The 16,632-nt window shown below is 34.2% G+C and overlaps 1 protein-coding gene across 1 annotated transcript in view; it reads left to right on the top strand.

The window, feature by feature from the left end:
* Positions 1 to 16,632, top strand: part of SULF1 (sulfatase 1) — a 74,413-nt gene that overhangs the window by 31,907 nt on the left and 25,874 nt on the right.

Raw genomic sequence — 16,632 nt, forward strand, 5'->3', positions numbered from 1 at the left:
GATTTGAAATGTTAATCTAATCCTGCCATATTACGGTCCAGTTTTCTGAGTAGTATTTGTGAAATAGTGAATTCTTACCCCAGTACTTGGGGGTCTTTATTTTCATTGAACAATAGGCTACTAGATTCATTTGTTTCTATATATGGTACATTTAATGTCTTCTACTAACTATCTCTCTTTTTAAAAACCAGTAACAAATTGTTTTGGTAATTATTTCTTTATAGTATAGTTTGAGATCTGTTACTCCTAGGCCACTTTTATTCCTATTTTTGCTCCTCCAGATGAATTTCATTACTATTTTTTTCTATAAAGATCTATAAAGTAAGTAATCCATGGGTAGTTTGCATCAATTTAAATATTATTATCATTCCTATTATGTTGACTCCACCTATTCATGAGAAAATATTATTTCTCCAGTTATTTAGGTCTAAATAATTACAGAATAATGTTTTTAATGATTAAATAAAATACATACAATTACAAAGTAAATCAAGTATAATGAAATATGGGGGGGGTTTAACAAGCATATGACTCACCCCACCTGCTGCCTCATTAGGAATTTTCTATTCTAACACATGTGTTTACATAGCATTATCTTCAGTAAAACTCACATGTGATTCTTTTATTTAAAAGGTTTCATATGAACTTTATGTTTAATCATATAATCATTCCAGGCAAGTGATATCATATTACAAAAGCAACATTATATTTTTCTGTAAGATAAGGTTGACAAAAGTAGCTGCCAATGATAGATAGGAGGAAGGAATGAAGGTGCTCATTGGTACCCGAATTTCCATAGAATATATGAAAAAGATTATATTTGTGAATGATTTGAATCTGTAATTTCATTGATATAGGGAAGTGATGGTGAGAAAATTCTTTCTTACCAAAATAGGCCAGTAACTGCTCTGCAATTTTCAGTCTTAGAGAATTTCTTGGAGCCCTAAGAGTTTAAGAAATTTCACAAAATCACACTTAATAAAGTGTCCAAGGTAGAATTTTAATATAGTCCTACCGACTCCAAGACCAGTATGCTATCTCTCTTCTATGCTGTCCTGAGGAAAAGAGTAATATTATTGAAATACATCTTATCATTGAATCAAGAGTCCTCAGATCACCAGAATACTGTTAAAGTGATCGCAAAAAACATTGAAATAAGTACCCCCATGAAAGATTGGCATGGAGTTACTCTAACCAAGTATTACTTTAATAAATTTTTGCAACTGTCCATTATGTTCCTTGCACTTTACTGGGTTCTGGGTTTACAGTTACAAAAGGAACACCATCTCTACCATCAAGAAGCTTCCATACATTTTATTCTTTATTTTCTTTTTTCATAGTATTTTATATTTCAAAATACATGCAAAGATAGTTTTCAGCATTCCCCTTTGCAAAATCTTGTGTTCCAAATGTTTCTCCCTCTTTCTCCCTTCTCTCACTACATTAAATTCTATCAAGGTTTCACGGGCTAAAAGGCTATGTTGTAATCAGGATTAATCTTTATTTTCACCAAGTCTGATCCATATTCCAAGGCTGAAAAGCTTAAACACTCAAATGATAATGCCTGCAAGTGTCAGAAATATTTTTACAAGAGTTTCACTACATTATTATGAAGGTAAAAGAGCTCTACATCACTTGTGTCTTTTCAGCTATCTTGCCCCATGATACACCACCAATAACAACACAAAACAGCAGCAATTAAGAATATAAGGGAACTGGTGTCAATAAGTATGCAATTTGACCCCCATGAAAATGGCTACATTCATTGCATATTTGTTATAAATTATTTCTATTACTGAATATACATAAATAATCAATTGTATTTCTATCCTGCTATCTATGATTACATGCCTCTTGCACACATGACTGGCTGTCTTTGAAGTCTTATTTAAGGTTCTGCAACTAAAATAGATACCCTTGGGGAAAGGGAAGGGAAAATCAGACCACTTAGAATTCGGTTAGACCCTACATCTTAATTTTCAGGTAATTTAGATGAAGGCTTTGGCCTAGTCAATGCTTTGAGTTTGAGATCTTCAGATATTCCTCTTGGTTAATAGTTTTATAGAATTTTTTTAAGTTGAGAGGAATCTTAAATATCCCATTCCAACTGTCATTTCATAAAGACAAGAAAGGATTCAAAAACTCAAAAGTATCTGCATAACAACATCTAACTACATCATGATAGAATCAAGATTACAGCTCATTTTCCCTTACTAGGTATCCCCCCTTTGGAGAGAAAAGGTGCCCCTCCTATTATTAATTTAATTAAAATAATAAGACCCTAATATTCTTAGTTTCCTTAAAATCTCTAGCAAGACTACGCTTTAAAGAAATCACTTAACACTCAACTTTAAGTGTTCTCAGTACCAAGCATTAGAATTTTTGTTTTATGAGCCAATTTCTGCAAGAATAGTAATTTACTGTTGTTCAGGAGTTTATAATATGCTGTGTTAAATATATCTCATGCAAATTCATGTTCTCGTTACTATTTTAATACACTAAGTGGTAAGCATTATCATCATTTGGAAACAAGGTATAGTATCTATATTCCAGCATGCAATTCTGCAAATGTCTCCATATGCTTGGTGCTGAAATTTTAATATCTACTCTAAAGCCCAGCTGTGCTTTTAAACCAAACAGTAGTGCTCTGCCATCACCTTCCCACTAGCCAGTTGAATGTTAACTGTGTTGTAAAATTTATTTTGCTCTTTTATAATTTCTTTCTACTCTTGTTTTTATCCTATAAATGCTTTAATTTATTCTTGGTAAATATTTCCCTCTACTTACTTTATTTCATCATAGATTGGTCCAAATTCAATTTCAGTGGAAGTAGTAAAGCCTTATCGATGTTTCCTTTGTAGAATACTAACTGTACAACAAAGAGATGGCATATGGGATTGCTTGAAGATTATCCTTACAGGACTTCTAAAATGGATCAGGTTTATGCTTTAGCAAGGGGCTGCCATCTCTTGCTAAACTGAAGAACATGCTCAAATTGCCTCCAGCCTATAGCTACATCAGAGCTGCAGAAATCTCCATAAGGAGTTGCTGTTGTTGATCTAACCACTGCCTCTACCAAATCATTGCTCAACCAGCCTTGTGGGGTCAGAAACTATCCAGAACTTCAGTAAATTTGCCAGCAACACTCAAGTCTTAGCTGAGGTTGCATTTAAAATCTAAGACATAGACCCTCTCTTACCATTGTTTTGTTAGAAATTTTCTTTTATAATTTCTTATAATAATACTCTCTCCTGGTAACTGACTTTTAAGAGAGCATCTTTTCTGAGGTAGCCATGTATTATTGCATTTCAAGGATAAGGCTTTGACTGGGGACTTCCATGGGTTTATTCTCTTGGCTTCTGGTTTACAGCTGGTTTATGTCTTGTTTCCACTCCTCCTCCTAACATACTGCCTTCATGCAAAGGACATGTTATTGGCGGCAACTCAGTCACCTCTGATCTCCCTGTTGGTACTTGCTCTTGTATGGAGGAAAAATTGACAGCACCATTCTTTTCCCTGCTAATCCCATAAGGGATAATCCCATGACTCATTAATATAGGTCCCCTCATGCCTGGCCACCTGGGGGCTGTTTAGTAGACAGGAAGCCATATCATGTTATCTACACCACCCTACCTGTCATTTTCATTCTTGAAAAAAACCAATAGAGAATTAAAATGTGCTAGAATCCTGAGGTACTTGGCACTGATCCCAGACTGTTTCAATAACAAGAAGCAATGGGACAGGAAGAGTAGTTCAGACAATATGTATATATGTGTTTGTATCACCTCTATAATCCTGAATCTACCTTGGAGGCTTCTGGGTTTGAATTCCTATCAATCAGTCACAACAGAATAGTGAACTTTTTTTTAACACTTATATATACATAGAAAAGTTCATTTTGTAGCACAAATCCCTTTTCAGGATAATAATGTCAAAGCTGGGAAGGATTTTTAAAATTATTTCATCTTTACTTTGCAGATGAGGAGGAGAGGTAACTAGTTCAAAGTCATCTAAATAGCTAACAACAAAATGAGCCTTAAAAATATATTCCTGCTTATGGGAGCATAAATTTAGAGTTGGAAGGAACCATCAAAAGCAACTCTTCAAACTTTTCTTAGTTTATAAATAAGGAAATTGTGGTTCAAAAAGGTTAAATAAGTTACCAAGCAGGATTGGAAAAATCAACACTTTCTCCGCTATCCCACTCCTTCTCTGCAAAGGAGATATAAATTCTATTTTCTTTTTTTCGATTTTTAGAATGCAATTTTCCTAGCTTTTCCTGTGGACTTCAGGTTCTATGGAACTGACTTTGGGATTTCCTACATAGCAACCAAAATGATTATGACTATTTTCCTTTTTTTTCAGAATTTTAGGATCTCAAAATTAGGTTATTTTCAAAGGCTGGATAACCAATTGTCAGATATGTTGTAGAAAGAATCTTTTTTTGAAGTGTCACTTGGAATAGACTGACACTGAGGTCCTTTCCAGCACAGAAATTCTAGGATTCTAAAAATATGGAAAAGATATTAGACACCATTTTGTTTTTCCCAAAGGTGAAGGCTTTTTTCTACAATATAACTGACAAGTGTTTAATCTAGCCTTTCATTGAAGAATTTCCAGTGAGAGGAAATCAACAACCTCCCAAGTCAGCTCTTTGCACATGTAAATAGCTCTCACTGTTAGGATTTTTTTTTTCTGAAGTCATATGTAAATATACCTTTTTTCAACTTTTACTCATTGCTCCTAATTCTACTCTAGAAACAAAAGAACATGCCATAGGGGAAAGAACACCAGGTTTATATTCAGAGAAGTTCAGCATATATATTCCTCATCTTTAGATTTATGTGATTGTGAGCAATTCTCTTAATCTTTCTGACTCCTGATTAAATAAGGAGTTTGGATTAGTATCTGAAGTCTCTTACGGTTTTAGGAACCTATGATCATACAAACCTAAATTGAATCCCAATCCTACATCATAGAATTTTATTTATAGTTGAAGACAACTCTTATCCTTTGCCAAGGTCTTCACTGTCAGAGATGGTATTGTTTGTAGGATTTGTGGTTTAAAAATAAAAACAACCTATGGATTACTTAATTCCCTACAACATTTCATTGAGTACTATTTTGCAACCTCTCTAAGATATTTAACTCTATATGGAGCATTAAGCGTTTAAAAAATTATATATAAATCTTTCCCTCTGTTCCCTGAGATGTGATTCTTTTAAGTGTTAGATCCCAAGATTGAATGAACTTGAACTCAAGATCTCTTCAGCTCTCAATCACCTTCTATAGTTCTATTCTGTTTGTAGGATACAAGTTATCACTTCCTTGAAGTCTGTCTTATTATATTCTTTCTTATGGAGTGGGAAGAACATTAGAATCAAAGGTTATTGTTTTGGTGATTAGCTCTGTCCAACTCTTTGTGACTCCTTTGGTGTTCTCTTGACAAAGATAGTGGAATACATTTGCCATTTTCTTCTCCAGTTCATTTTACAGATAAGGAAACTGAGGCAAATTGGATTAAGTGGGTTGGGTTGTTTTTTGCTGTTTTGGGGGGGGGGATGGGTGGGCAATTGAACTCAGATTCTCCTGACTCCAGGGCCAGAGGGCTAGTACTCTATCTACTGTGCCATCTAATTACCCCCCCCCAGCATCTTGATTGCCTTTCCTAAAATGTGATGCTCAACATAAAATACAATACCCCACTGGTGGCCTGGACATATTGACTCATTAAGTGGAAGTTATTTAAGAGGAGATATTTCTGAATATGGGATATCCATTTTTGTAACATTTAGAAATTAGCAAATACTTAAGTGCCTACTATGTGTCAGTTACTGTACAAGATCTACTCACATTTATGTAATAGATGCCATATCCTCTTTTGATGAGACATGGATGCTTTTTATTTGGGTTTGTTTCAAGTGATTGTTATCAATAGGATATCAATGATTTCTGTTTAGAATTTAAAAGGAGTTCAACGATCAACCCAGCTGCATATAATAATGTAAAGGAAGTTAGAATGTAGCTTGTTGGGTGTTGTCTGGTTTGGCTCCAGGATCTGTGTTCTCATGCAACAATGACTGTACATTTGTAAAGGTCAGTTTTATTACCAGCTGCAGAGCGTGAATAAAAACACATAGACCCAGAAAAGCTGGCTGAAACCAGGAAACTGTTGGCCAGAAGTCTATAGCCTGATTCCAGACCTTTACTGAGCTCTAGTTAAAACTACAATGTGACACATAGATATTTCTCTATGCTCTGGCTGCTCTGACTTTACAGAAGGAACTCAGCCTTACCACATCCACACCCTCAGTCTCCTTACTGGCAAACATGTTCACTCCCCTTTCCATCCCTACGTTCACATTGGTTGCCCTGCCTGATGCTCTCTTCTCTGTCTTCCCTATTTTCATTTTTTAAAACAAATGTTTATTAATATATTTTAACATCACCTATACTTTCCCCTGTAGCCTTTTTTCCTATCTCTTCCAAGCGGGGTATTTCCTATTCTAATGAATGCCTCCTCTTTTCAAGACATAAGTCAGCTTCTCTTGTCAAGGTCTCACTCACCTTCTGTAGTTCTGTCTATAGCATATAAGTTGTTACTTTCTTGTAGTTTTTCTTATTGTATTTTTTTATATAATGGGGAAAACACTAGAATCAAAAGTTATACTTTTGGTGATTAGCTCTGTCCAATTCTTTGTGAAGTTTTTTTGCCAAAGATACTAGAGCAGTTTGCCATTTCCTTCTCCAGCTCATTTTACAGGTGAGGAAACTGAGGCAAACTGGATTAAGTGACTTGCACATGGTCACACATATCTGAGCCCTGATTTAAATTCAGATCCTCCTGATTCCAAGCCTGGTGCTGTATCCTCTGAATCACCTTAATACCAAATTCTAGCTCTGCCACTTACTATATTATGATTTGTGAGCAATCCCCTTAGTTTCTGTGCAAAATGAATAGGTTGGACTAAATATTCTTTAAAATCCCTCCTAACCCATAGTCTATAATCCTATGATTTTGCATGTATGTTATGTCCTTGAGGACACAAATCGTGCAAGTCTTATACTTCTATTCTATGGCTAGATATTCAATAGAACCCTTACCCTGATCTTATTACTTTAATATTTGGAGCTTAAAGGAACACTAAAGACCAAGTCCATTTCTTTCATTTCACTATGAGGAAGCCAAAGTCCAAAGCAGGGTAGGACCTGCCCATAATGCCATAATAGCCACCGTTAATAAGTAGCCTTGCCAGATATTGAACCCAATTCTTTGGCTTCAAAATCCAGTGTTCTCTCTGTTGTAACACATGGCCGTTTCAATCTAGATTTTTGTTTTCTGTATTTTAATCAGTTTTTCCTGATATAATGCTTATAGATATGAGTCTTCTATTAATATTATATAGCTACTTTTTTATTTTTAAAGAAAAATCTCAATTAATCTGCTGTTGTCTATCTCTTTTTTAAAGCCCAACTAGGAATTTAAAAAAAATTTTTCTCATAGACACACATAGAATTTAGAGGCCATCTGATCCTATTTCTTCATTTTATGGATGAGGAAACCGAGACTTAAAGACATTAAATAAGTCTCCCAAGGTCACTCAGGTATTAAAGTGACAAAGCAGAATTTGAACATGGGTCCTTTGGCTCCTCTTTCTAATTTAACTATAATTTGCCTGCACATTTAAATAACATTCAGAGCTCCATCTACTTTAGTGACTCAGTTCTTTAAGGAGTAATATAATGGAATAACATTTCCTGCATCATGATAGTGAAAGGAAATGGGTTTGAGTGCTATGAGACCTAGAGGGAACTATGAAATCCCCAAATCTCCATGTTGCAAAGGAGATAATTCTGATTTCAGAGACTGTGGAAAGTAAGGAACCTTGGAATGGAAGGAATCTTAAAGTTCTTTTTTTTTAAAGATTAAACAACAGAGTAGTTAAGGGATCTGGCCAAGAACACACAGGTAGAAGCTTCAGAGCTGAGGTTCAAAGATGATATGAATCAAGAGAAATATTATAATAGATTTCTACTACATGCATGAGAGGGAATATTTGTATTATTAAACTGTGAAATCTGTCTTTCAGTATGACCATGAAATAAAAAATACAGTTAAACTTTCCTGAGCCTCAATCCCCAACCTATAAAGGATGACCATAGAAAATGTCAGCCTAATATTTAAAATGTGTGTGATTAGCCTGGTCAATACTACAATAATCAATATGGCAAGTATTTAAAATTTATGTATCATAATCGGAGATTGTCTCTCTATTTTTTCCATGTCTGACCCAGATTCCAAGGCTGAGAAAGCAACTCTCTTCTCCCAGCTGAGTATTTTCACTGACTGTCCTCTTCATATCTTGAATATTCCCCCTTTTTTATCTCTACTAACCTGGATTCAAAAAGGCAGGCTTCCTCCTTGGAGGCTTCCTACAAGCCTCAGCTAAAGTTCTACCTTTCCTACCTTCTATGAGCAGCGTTTCCTGACTCCTCTGAATCTTAGTGTTTTCTTTCTGAAACCACCCCAACTTGCATGTTGTCTCCCCACTGGACACTTGCTCCTCAAGAACACAGATTATTTTTGCCTCTTTGTATGTCCAGTGTTTATCACATAATACCTAGCACATAGTAGGTACTTGATAAATATACCAGCAGTAGTGATCATAGTAATTGTCATTTTCAATTCAGTAGTAGTGGTGGTAGTGAGTAAATGACAAGTATATATCTTTTTAAAGTTTCCAAAGTGCTTGCCAATTTGCCATTTTAGTAACTTTTCTTCCTGAGACTACATTGTTCACTAAATTAGGTTAGAGGCAACTAGCACTTATTAAGCATAATTTATCCCATTTCATTCTCATGGCATTTCTGTTAGTAAAAAAAAAAAATTAACACGTATAATTATATGCTTTAAGAAACTGAGGAAGCAGAGCAGTTGAATTATCAGTCAGTAGCTAAGCAAGGGCAAGACTCCAGTTTTTCTATTTGCTTAAATATTCCTTCTGTAACTTGTATCAAATCCACACATTAATCAAATTATGTAATGAATATCAATGCATTGACAAAAATCTCTATCTATAGATGAAATATCATTTTTGGCTCAGTTTAAGCAATACTTAATTCAATAAAAACCCAACACAGAGAGAATTTTGGCAACATTTTGAGTTGTAATGACAGTGTAAGAATCCCAACATGTTTGAATGATGACCTGACTGATAAAATGCAATTGAAAGAGATCTGAGTTATACGATATGGATATAGAGCATGGACAAAACTCTGGAGGCTTTCTAATATATCATTCTCATTTTATAAAGGGGAAAACTTGATGCCTGGGGAAATTGAGACCTGTGGCTTACCCAAGATCACACATATATAATCATCATCAGAAGGGATCCCCCCTGGATGAGACCAGGTTCCTTAACTTCAGAGTCTGCATTCTCTTCACTGAGTTCAAAAATCAAGTCTAGAAGTCCAGGATTGGGGAAACATGGCTATCCAACACTCAGCCCACATTTGGAATATTTTGTTCAGTTATGTTGGCTGCCATTTAGAAAAGATGTTGTCAATCTGGAACATTCCCAGAAGAGGGCAGCCAAGATAGTGAAAGAATTATAGACCAAACCACTCAAGGACGACCTAGAGAAAAGAAGAATTGCAGCTGTTATAATAGAAATATTCTCATGTGGATTAGGAATTAAATTTTCTCTGCGTGGTCTTCCAGGTGAGAGCCAGAAATAGTGAGGTGAAATTACAGAAGAGAATTTAGCTTAAACTGACTGAAACATTCTAATAATTAGAGTTTTTCATAGAAAATCAGTTTGGGATGAGAGTGAGTTTCCTCTCACTGGAAGTTTTTGACCAGAAGAAATCAAATAGCCACTTTTTAGAGTTGTTATAGAAAGCATTCTTGTCTAAGCTGAGATCCTTTTGCAACTGTAGTTTTATGATTCTTTAAGATATTTGTAAGGAAATTTGGTATGGTTTTGTAAGGAAATTTGGCGTGTATTTTTATTACTAATACTAAACTATTCCTACATCCTGAGAATGGAGTTCTAGGTTTCCCTATTCCTATTGAGGGTACTCCTATCATTCAGAAGTCATTCAACTTTCAAATACTCTCAAGCCTTTCTTCTCAATAACTCTACTGGAAAGTCCTGTTGATTCTACGAGAATATATCTTGTAGCGACTCTTCATCTCCATGCAGGTCAACCACTTTAATTTAGCTCTCTTCACCTCTCACTAATTCCTCAGTTTGGCGATAAAAGCCTTTCATAATCTGATTCCAGCCTCAATTTCAAGGTTTATTTACTATACCTTTCCTTTATGTTATCTAATCTCTAGAAAGAGACATAGTTGTGGTTCCCTAAACTTAGTACTCCATCTCCTTTCCTGTACCTTTAAAAAAACTGGTCCTTACCCCAGGCATAGAATTTGCTCCCATCCATCTCCTTTTGGAATCTCTATTATACTCTAAGTTAAGATCATGTGTTACTTCCCTTTCTTGACCTTTCCTGACCCTCCCTTCCATCTATTTTTAATACTTTCTCCCTTCTCATACTATAATGAACATATATAGAAGTTTATATTTATTTGCTCCTCCTAATATAAATTCTTTGTGGGGAGGGATGTTTTCTTTCATTTTGTTTTTGGACCCTCTAGAATCTAAAATGGTGCTTGCACATGATAGGTATTGTTACTAGACCACAAAAACTCTTCCTACTGGATAATCCTCATGTCTTGTTTTCTAAACAGTTGAATGTGACAAATCAACCAACACACAAATATTATATTGTATTATATATGATAATGTCACATATTATATATATGTACATATTATATATATGTGTGTATATATATACATAATATATTATATGTGTTACACTCTCATATCACTTTGTAGGTTGGGAAGGAGTATCAAAAGTCTTAACGTTAAAATACTTTGTAAGTGAGCTGTTCACGTATTTAATGATAATAACTGAACCCAAAGAAAATGACTTTATTTACCACTGCTTTTTCCAATTTTAGAAAAGGAAATATTTTACCCACCTGTGCAATTGTTTGTAGAACATTAATGATAAAAAAATAATAATGCAATAGTGACTTATCCTAGTATACTTCAAGCTGACCTCCATCAAAAAAAGATTAAAATAACAAGATAATTTTTAAAATATATGCTCTCTCCCATTTACTATGAATTCCAGTCTAGGTTGAGAATATAAAACTTAGAAACATTAAGCATGGATGAAGTATAAAAACATACCTCAGGGATATTAATGGGGTCAGTTCCAAGCTACTGCAATATAGTGAGAATTATAATAAAATGTATCACACAATTTTTTTTTGTTTTCCAATGTATTTAAAAGTTATATTTACACTATAGTGTGGTCTATAAAGTGGATAATAATGTTATGCCATTAAAAAGTACATACCCTGGAGGCAGCTAAGTGGCACAGTGGATAGAGCACCAGCCCTGAAATCAGGAGGACCTAAGTTCAAATCTAGCATTGGACACTTAACACTTACTAGCTGTGTGACCCTCAGCAAATTACTTAACCCCAGTTTCCTTGCCAAAAAAAGTATATGCTTTAATTAAAAATACTTGTTGCCAAAAAAATTCTAAATATCCTCTGAGATTTCAGCCAATCATAATATTTTTTCTGGTGCAGGGTCTTTCCTCATTGAGGTCTGCTGACTTATCAAGATTGCTAAAGGTTGAGGTGGTTGTGGCAATTTCTAAAAATAAGACAATGAAGTTTGCCTCATTAACTGACTCTTCCTTTCACTGAAATACTTAGATGGCATCATAGGGTTAACTGGCCTAATTTCAATATTGCTGTGTCTCAGGAAATGTGAAAGCCTGAGGAAAGGGAGAGAGATGGAGAATAGTCAGTGGAGCAGTCAAAACATATACAACATTTATCAATTAAATTTTGCTTTCTTATATGAGGCATGATTCCTGACATTTCAAAACTATTATAATAGCAATATGAAAGATCATTGATTATAGATCATAATAACAGATATAATAATGATGAAAATTTTCAAAATATTACAACAATTACCAAAATGTGAGAAAGAGACATGATGTTGGGGAAATGGCTAAGTGTTGCCTTTATTTGATAGAGTTGCCACAAATCTTTAGTATGTAAAGAATTAAAAATTTTAAATTTTAAAAATCATTATCTGCAAAATGCAATAAAGCAAAACTCAATGAAATGAGGTATATTTGTATACAGTAAGAAATTAAATATTAAAGACAAAGGATAGGAAGAAAACCAAACACTTTCAAAAGGAACAAGTAAGCAAAGAAATCAAAGATAAGAGAAGAATTTAGCATAAAGGAGTTTCTTGAGCACTTTTTTTTTTCAATAATAAGCATTTTTTTCAAATTACATGTAAAAATAGTTTTCAACAATCACTTTCATAAGACTTTTGAGTTTCAGATTTTTCTTCTTCCCTTTCTCTTCGCCTTCCCCAAAAGTAGCAAGCAATCTGATATAGGTGATAAATATGTAATCATATTAAAAATATTCTCAAATTAGGCTTGTTGTGAAAGTAGAATCAAAATAAAAGAAGAAAACCATGAGAAAAAAAAAGTGCAAATAGTATGCTATGATCTGCATTCAAAGTCCATAGTACTTTCTGAGTGTGGATAGCATTTTTCCATCATGACTTTTTTGAAATTGTCTTAAATATTGTTGAAAAGAGCTAAGCTTAACATAGTTGATCATCACACAATGTTGCTGTTACTGTATACAATGTTCTCCTGATTCTGCTTACTCCACTTAGCATCAGTTTATGTAAGTCTTTCCAGATTTTTCTGAAATTTGCCTATTCATCATTTTGTATAGCACAAGCATTCACTATTACATATATATGCCACAATTTGTTCAGCCATTGCATTCATTGACCACTTTCAAAAAGATAGTTGAAAGTCATAAAAGTATCTTATAAGGTCTTTTAGTGGAGGCAAAATGACCAGTTATTAGGCATGATATAATAGAGATTTCTTCAAATATTATTTGAAAGAGGTCAAGTTTTATTACCATCCTCAAATTCTCTGATGTTCTCTTCACACTATAATTTAACAAAGTTGGCCCACTTGTTGTTCTCTATACACAACATCACTTCTCCTTTCCACATTCCTTTGCATAAGCTGTGGAAATGTTGCTCACACTCAATTGTGTTCATGTGAGATATTATGAAGAATTGAAGAATCTTTATTGTCCTGTTGAAGAAGTCTGACAGACTTTCTCTCCTCTTCTTCCTTTGCCTCTTCAAATATATGTGTGTGTTCCCCTAATAGAATATAATTTCCTTGTTGTGAATTTGTCTCCCTCTTACCTATCATGGTGCTTGACACACAGTAGGTATTTAATAAATGCTTGATTCATGTATGCATACATGCAGGCATGAATAAAAGAATGAAACAATATCTAAAAGCTAAAAGGGACATTGAATTATTCATGTAACCCATTCATTTGAACAATGAGGAATCAGTAAATAGATTATACAGATGAGAAAATAGATATCTGGACAGATAAAGTTTTTTTTCCAAGGTCAGTACCAGAACCCAGTTATCCTGGCTCATGATTTTTCCATTATATCATATAAAAAAGGATTTTAAAAGTCATAGAATCACTTATTCAATTCAACTCAAGTCCATGGTTTTATATATATTTGAATCTTGCTGATCATCTTTACTTATAATCCTTTAGCCTACAATTTTTTAGGGGATGAAACACATTTTATTGACATTGGCTTATTATCTTACTATCTCATTTTTATAGCCTCTAAAAAACATTTTATTTACTTTCTGTTGATTCTTTCAAGGTTTCCACAATCTATTCAGGAAGGAATAGGCTATTCTAAAACAGCCTAAAGCTACAAACATGTATCAGACCTCAGTAATTCTACCTTTCTCTTCATTTTTTCCATAAATATATATATATAAACTATCAGCATCCCTATTCAGAGTCTAAAATAAAAGCTTGCCCCAAACCCAGATCTCACTTTTGTTTGGTACAGTTGCCAATGCCAAGGACAGTGCCAGACATAAGGTGTGGTTAAAAACCAACTATTCAGAAAGGAAACACCCTTTTCCTTCATCTGTATCCAGTAGGAAATCAGTGAGGCATTTTGGCTAAGAATAAAATGCAGACTTGATTTCAAATGGGCCAAGTCTAAAAATTCTGCCTACACCTTTGTGTTGAACAGGAATCTACTTGTATCTTTAGCCCTTTCAAGTAAAAGGCCAGGCAGGATTTTCAGGTGTATGGTAGTGGGAGAGCCTAAGGAAGTCTTCATTATTTGAATTCAATACAATTCAATAAACATTCAATACATGCCTACTATGTACAAGGCAAAATCAAGATATGGACTAATGCACAGTATAGTTGGCCTCTAGTGGAACCGAGCTCCTGATTTTTCAGCAACAAGGCAGGGCAGATTTCTTTGTCTTTTGCATATATAAATCCACTTTAAGATTTCTCTTGGCTACAAATTGCATATTCACTATTATTCATAATTCATGTAATACTATTTATTAAGTTTCTGCTATGTGTAGATCCTTACAGCATGGCCTTGAGTCATTGAGAGATTGAGTGACTTGCAGAGGATCACTCAAGCAGTATGTGTGAGAGATATGACTTGAACCAAGGTTTTTTCCCCCATCATAGCAGGCTGCCTCTTAAAGTATTTTGTCTGTTACCTTAGCAACTTTCTAAGACCATAAACTGCAGAGCAGGCACAGACCTGAATTAATAAGAGTTTTCTCATCAGGAGTTCCCTATACCAGTGAAATCATAGGTTAAGGCTAAAAAAAAGTGATGGTTTGGAATAGGACTTAATTTGTAGACTCTCCTCTGTTTTCATAGGTCTGGAGTTATTTGCCTTGCTTTTTAGTTTCTTTGTAAGATGAAGAACTTGGGCATTGAATGTTTAATACAAGTTAAGTTTCTTTAGGTCATTTTCATTATTTGAATTAAGAGATTTTTCATTTTTGAAAAATTGTGTGCCAAGGCTAGAAAAAGCCTTGAAGAGAAAACAGCAGGATTGTTTGGAACTATTACATGCTGGCCATCATTGATAATTCACTTTTTCCTCTCCCTACCAGCTTTATCTTTATCCAGAGTAGAATTCAGAATTATGTAGTCCAGGGTTTCTAAAACTTTTTCCATTTGTGATCCCTTTTCATCTGAGAAATTTTTGCATGACCTTGGGCATATAGATATATAAAATAGGTAAACAAATCAAACATTTGCTGATAATAAATTGTAGTTTCACAACCCCCATATTCAGTTATGATTCTCCATTTGGAGTCACAAACCATAATTTAAGAAACTAGGATATAAACAACAGGTCTCAGGAGTTGTGGTTTCATATTCCCAGTACCTGAGGTATTATATTCAGAGTAAAGTCCAATTCTGTTTAAAGTCATAGAATCATACCAGATTCTTGGGTTCATTAAATCCTCAGGAACATCTATTAATAATAATAGATATTATAATAGGCACCACATCTATTTTCCCAGGACTCTAAAGTTTGAATCCAAACTCTAAAAGTTTCATGGATAATCAATCTAAGACTCAGGAAGTTGTCCCTAGGACTGCTCAGCCCTTGCTTCTTATTTCCTTGGGCTGCCTGAGTCACTGAAAACCACATGGTACCATTGCCTTTTGGTGAGAGAGCAAAGTTATCTGCCAAATCCCAGAAAGCCTTGTTCCAGGGCAAATTAGTTAAGTTTTAGATTACTAACCTTTTTCTGTAATTTTCTGAATTGAATAGGTATTCCAGTTACTCCATTCTTCCCAAATTCATATTATAGAGATATAGAAGTGAGACAAGTTCAACAGAGCAAGGTTTCTTAAATTGTTCCTATTCCTGACCCCTTTTCACCTGAGAAATTTTTACATATATATATATATATATATGTTTATACAATAGAAATTCAAGTCAAACATTTACTGATAATACATTATAATTTCATACCTCCCACATTCAGTTACAAGATACCATATGGAGTTGTGATCCACAGTCTAAAAAGTTGGGCAATGGAGGACAGTTTGGAGGATCCCATGAAATATCTTCATTGGTTAAAAAAAAAAAAAAACTATCGACTAAGTAGATGGAATTCAAGAAATAGGGGGTAATATTTAAAGCTGACATTGTAACATTTTCATCATCTATTATTTATTAAAATATCTGCCACAAAACTTGATAAAGAACTAGAAACAAGAAAACACAATTCTAATTTCTTATATACAACTCTAGGGGAAATAACATATACTTCTCTTAAGAAGTTTTTGAAATGACTAGTTATGCAATGTTTAGAGATTGCTAAGGAAAATGGCAAAGAAAAACGTGATCTGTTTTCTAATAGTCAAGTTAAATGAAGGTTAACCCTCTCAGTGATCGAGTCTGATAGTACTCATCTCTGTCTTTTTTCCCTGACTTACATCTTCAGTTCCAAAGTAGAATCCAAAGAGTAGGATTTGTTTTTACAAAGAAAAGGAAGTTGGTGAAAACATCCCTGAAAAAGTTTCAAGATTATTGTTTTGTCTGGATCCCAGGACTTATGTAGATCACTTTTTGGTTTTCATGTCATTTAGATAATTGTGATTTCCAGTTAT

Source organism: Sminthopsis crassicaudata, chromosome 1 (assembly GCF_048593235.1).
Source record: "Sminthopsis crassicaudata isolate SCR6 chromosome 1, ASM4859323v1, whole genome shotgun sequence".
Classification (NCBI taxonomy): domain Eukaryota; kingdom Metazoa; phylum Chordata; class Mammalia; order Dasyuromorphia; family Dasyuridae; genus Sminthopsis; species Sminthopsis crassicaudata.